Source organism: Centruroides sculpturatus, unplaced genomic scaffold (assembly GCF_000671375.1).
Source record: "Centruroides sculpturatus isolate CEXI.00-Female unplaced genomic scaffold, Cexi_2.0 scaffold59, whole genome shotgun sequence".
Taxonomy (NCBI): Eukaryota; Metazoa; Arthropoda; class Arachnida; order Scorpiones; family Buthidae; genus Centruroides; species Centruroides sculpturatus.
In genome coordinates, this window is record NW_019384301.1 from 331,277 (window position 1) to 337,276 (window position 6,000).

The following is a 6,000-nucleotide window of genomic DNA, read 5'->3' on the forward strand; positions in this document are numbered from 1 at the left end:
TCGCTTGTCCTCACTTAGTTTGAAATCAATTCCCTCGCCATTCTTAACTATTCTTCCTTTTACAGAAGTCGTGAACGTATATTTGAAGTATAAAAGAAACTTTTATATCATAATGTCACGTCACATTACGTATTAATGTCATAGACGTTAGCTCATCGTGGCTACGGCAGTGAAAGCGTCTGCCTGTCGCTCTTAGAAACTGGCGATCAAATCTTTGATCAAAAAGCCTCAGCAATTTTTTGAAGTGATCCATCTCGAATACGTCGAGTCCTATCCCTCATTATCCGGCCCCGCGACGGGCACGAAAAGAGATCCTTCGCGCCCACGGGGCAAAAGAGTAGAAAGCAAATTGTCTTTTATGCCCATCAGTTGATGATCTGATAAAAACACTAAACCATAGGCATAAACCCTGATAAATAGCTACCAGGTGTTTTCGGGTTTTCTTCGCCTAAATAGGGGCCAGTTTCTCATAGAAATTCCTCCCGGGAGACTCACCTCCTCGGCAGATCGCCACGTACAGTACGCTTGTTACATCGCAGTAAGAAACAATCATACACCACTGAATTCTTTGGTTATCAGAAAGAAGATCAATAGTCGAAAATATCGTCTTATACTTTCCAGCTTTAGCATCGGGCAACATCGTTGTACGGGCATCTTGCCCTCAAATAATTCTTCAAATGAATATAAACCCGCCATATTCAAAATAAATCGTTCTAGAGTAAAGTCACAAGGTTTCCCTTCGTTCCCTTCCTTCCCTTCGCTCGGTTTACGATATACAAAGAAGTTATTTTGTGGATTGGTACCTACTCGATAGCGGATCCAGAAATCTTTACAGGGGTGCAGAAGGAAAGAATATGCCTTACAAAATCTGAGGTACCCAACTTTACTCTAGAAAACCCCGGAAGATGCGGGGCCTTAGGGTGGAGGGCGGATTTAGTGAATGCTGCTGCGCCCTGGAAATCTCCCGAATCAGTCCCTGTATTATTCTTTTCAAGAATACACGAAGAACATTAAGATTGGATTTAATTGATAAAGCAACGCAACGCAAGAACGATCTGCTTTGTCCGTCTTGGCATATATTATAGTATTTAATTTACTTATAAACGTTTCACAAATTTTAACTTTCGCTTCTTTACGCAATTGTTCTAGCAATAACGTCATTTTGTACGTGCCAAAGTGTATTACGAAGATTTAACACTATATAAACTAAATTAAACTCAGTTTCTCGTGTCATTTTACCCGTAACAATACGCTTTAATCTTTACATTTCAGAATTTTCTCAACAGATGGCGACACGTAACAAAACATGGCCGTACACCTTTGTTTTAAATTTAATAAATTTATTTTTAAAAAATATTTTCTCGTGTTATTTTGTAAAATAAGTCAAAAATGCATACTTTTAAATAATATAAAATTTATAAACATTTTTTTTAATTCTTGATTGTAAAGTGTACGCATTTTTATATCCAAAATCAAGTAAGTTTGTATGAGAATTATCACATAAATGTTATAAAAATGTATTTATATAACATCACACTCGCTTAATCAATTCCTATAAGTATTGTCAACATAACAATTAATATCAACATTTTGTATTATAATTTTATTACAAATTACTAATTTAAAATCATATTAAATGTAACAATGGAATGAAAATTCACATAACTTTGCGGTGTAAACTGGGCCCCATTTACCATTACGTCCATTCAACCTACACGCCCTAATGCAGCCATAAGCTATTTTCTCGGCTACACCCTTCATAACACTAGCAGCAATGTCGCTGATACACGTTGGAATGACAAGATTTAAAGGATATTTATCACAGTATTGAATGCATACTTTATAGTAACACCAATGAATTGTATACTGTATGATGTATCAGTATTAATGCTCTTGTAATTGTTTTTAATTGTACTGTGTGTGTTTGGTCTACACACGCATATATATATTAACATCAACGAGTTACTCTTGGTCTACTACTAATCAACCAGTGGATCTCGAGCTACTGCTCGAGATCCACTGGTTGATTAGTAAAGAGTAACAAGTAGTAGTTTTTCTCTGTATTTTATGTACAGATCACAATTTCTCGGTACTTTAAAGAATTATCAGTTAAATAAAGACTATAAATAAACTTAAATAATTGTTTTCAGTACGTAAATCAGTGTAAAAAACACTTAAGTTATCAATAATAGGAGAAACACTGACCCGTACTGGTAATCAAAGTCCTTTCATAAGTTATTCACCGTGACGTTCTCGCACCTCATACAAAGATGTGTACAGAGGAGAAAAAAATTCAAATCTTGTAAATAAGTAATTTGCATCACCATTTTAAAGAAGAAAGTCGTAGTAAAGTAAATAATAAATGTCAATAATAATTAATTAATGAATATAAATGATTAAGGAGCATCTAATTATAGTCATAAAACTTTTAATGTATGATAATATTATTAAAGTAAAGGGCAAAAATGTCATTCTCTTATCTAAACGTATTCTCGGGTCACCATAGATTTGACACTTTTGATTATTGATCCTGATAAACGTCAGAACTGTAAATGAATGGAGAGAAGAAATTTGCTAGTTCAATTGATGATTATGCAAAAGTTATAGATATATATTCTAAGAATAAATTACTAATAATAGGTTTTATTATATAATCTCGACTGTCACGTAGTTAAAAGCTTCACCCTCGTCTAGAGAATTAATGCGTAATGTCATCATCACAAGCGATATTAGGGAGCCCCAATTACTTAGTGCAAACCTACGTTTACCCCTGTACTACTTACTGTCGATATAGCCGTAAGCCGAACATATACAAATCTATAGATAAGAGTCTGTGGACGGAAATTTAGGCCCAAAGCCATTAAAAACGATTTTGAAACTTTAAAACTTTTATATTTATTGATTTATACATAGAATATTATGTATCTTGTATTAATTATTTAATATTGGTTTCCCGAAGACGGCCTATAGTAGCTTACGATCCACCCGTTATCGTAGGGGCCGAATTAGAATCTTACCAATAGATTCGGTAGATTGCGACCCACTGGTTGGTTAAATGGGTTCATCTAGATAAGGGGTAGCCAAACTGGTGGCTATCGACCTCCCGATTGGTCAATCGATCTATCCGGAGGGGTCGATAAACTAACAGGGATCGTTCGAGTTGACGTACAGATTTATCCTTCTTACGCAATATTTTAAAATGTTCTGAGAATTAACAGTAATTTCGGAAGGGGGTCGACAAGCAAAGGAGTAAGGAATATACTTCGAGGTTTTGTTTTGCTGGATATGGCAACCCAATGTCAGAGGGTTCCTCCCAAGAGGACTCGGGTAACGCGTTATCTCGTGAGCAAAAAGGGCAATCGGCTGGGGGCCTCACCAACGAGGAGTCCCAAACCAAGCCTTTATAAGAAAATATTTCCCTGAAGAAATTCCCTCGAAGAAAAATGTCTGAAGTCGACATTGTACACGGGGCCCTTTAAATCAAATTTGCCTGAGCCCCACGAAGCACTGATAAGAATGTAAGAACATACGTGACTATTGACTACGTCACGAAGTAGCGGGAGCTAATATAATCCCCCTTAAAGGCCCTAATTTCGTTTAATTTAGGGCCTTTAAGGAGACCGAAAAAATACATCCAATAATCTGAAAGAATTTGCTTTAAAAATAAAAATTATTTATAATTTAAAAAAAAATAATTAAAGTTTGATTGTCAGAAATGAAAGAATAATTTCATTATGACGAGAAGTCAATTTAATTAAAATTAACTGAAATTTTGCATTAATTGATTTTTAAAACTTATTATTATTAAATAAATCTAATTTAACAGCTGGAAATTATATAACATAAGAATACATAATTCATAAAATGGCATATTTTAAATGAATTACTCTTTATTAGATTAATGTATTTAATCATTTTATAGGGGCATTGCTTAGTAATAACTCTATAAATTAAACTTGGAGAATTTAAAGTAGTATTTAGTAATTAAAAAAGAGAATTGATAGGGGGGAAGTTGTGTTAAAGTTATATAAATGGTGTTTGTTCGAGTAATTTTTTGACAAAGTGTGTGACGAGGGAGAGGTCGTATGACCAACGGTCCAAGTGAAAATCTTAAAAGAGTTAAATCGTCGATCATTGCAGTGAGTTAGCGTTATCTTCTAACGTTTAATGGTCTTGTTACAAGAAGTGACATTTTGCAGGAACTCGTCACAGATTGTCTGTGACTTATTGGTTTCATTACAGTAGGTTCGACAGTTCACCCATTTAGCACAACCTTAAAAAAATATATATTTTATTAATAAATAAAAAAAATAATAATAATAATACTGTAAATCGAAATGGGAATTCTTCCATTTGAATAAAGAACGATTTGAATAATTAACGCGTAACAATATCATTGCTATCTTTAATCAAAATCCATCAAGATAATACGTTAAGCCATTGTCATATGTGGCATTATCCTGAAACCTTTTAAAGGCATTACGATCCTACTTCGAAGTTTCCCTCGAGAATACAATTGGCATCCGAAATTTACAACTTTAAATAGGGGTGTTTTTTTTAAATATTTGTACAAATTAATTGAGTTCTTACGTCTATATTACGTATAACTCCCCCCCCCAATATTTTTACATTTTTGGACTCCTCGAAACGTTGAGAAATACAAAAGTATTTGGGGATTTTTCTGTATGTTGAGGGATTTTTTTTTTGTATTGCTCGCGTGCTTGTGTGTGGGGGAGGGGACTATTTTGTTCGCCCGCTTTGAAGCTTAATAACTCGTTTGCATTTAGTCAAAAATTGCTGAAATTTTGTAGGGAGATTTGTGTGTTAGGGGAAATGATTCTACTGAATTTTAGTGGTTAAACGTCAAGGAGGTGGGGAGATAGAGGAAGTCACGTGTCGTATCACTTAATGCAGATTTTACCCCTTATTAGCATTTTTTTTGTAATAAAACTCAATTCTACCCTAAAAATTAACATTTTTGCCATTTTATAATAATTAATAATAGAAAAACTTTTTAAAATAAACTCTTTTTACTTTATTCTTAAAAATAGACGACATCAAAACTTGAGATAATCGTTAAGTTATCAACATCGAACATCCTATTGTTTGGCAGTTAAATTTGGTCGAATGCTTAATATTCTTCAATTTAATAATAATTTGTTAAATAATTAAATTGAAATAATGCACATTGGCGAGATGGGAGAGTATTTTACAAGACAACTAAACGTTTAACGACTGAATTGCAGTTTTATCAGTCATAATTGGACTCTTGTTTATGCAACTAACGGATGCGAAAGTCAGCCTATATTCTTAATGTCCCATGTCTGACATCCTCTTAATGTTAGACAGCTTAAATTACAAGACGTGCCATGTCACTGGAATCGTCAGCCTGTTGCTAAGTTACGTGTCGCGATGTCATCTGAGGTTAGCTGCAAAGAAGGAAAATTGACTGGATGAAACATCGTGGTCCCACCAAGGACAACATTCCTCTTATAATCGCTAATATCAAATAAGTTCTGGTAAAACAAAGGCCCTTCTCGAAATTCTCTACCAAAATATATATATATATTCTCTATTTATATAAGATATTTTACTGAATATTTCCAAAAAACACGTGTTAATTTATCGTATAAAGTAGAGCTGTTGTAGTTAAAAAATATGTATTTATGCACTAATGCGGGTGGCGCGTTATCCCGGGGGCCTGGCCGACAGGGGGCCCCAAACCTTTTATAAGAAAAATGCCTGAAATCGACACTATATACGGGGGCCCCCTAATTCAAATTTGTCAGTGTCCCATAAAGCCGTAACGCGCCACCGATAACAGTCATTATCATTTACTATCGGTGATCTTTCCAGGCCCTACGTACAAAAGATTGGAGGCCTCTCCACGTTATTTTACCACATCATAAACTATTAATGCGTAGTTGTATTTATGCAGTTGTATTTTAGCTGTACGTTTATTTATACAGTTATTAAGTAGCTTTTTAAAATAATGTTTTT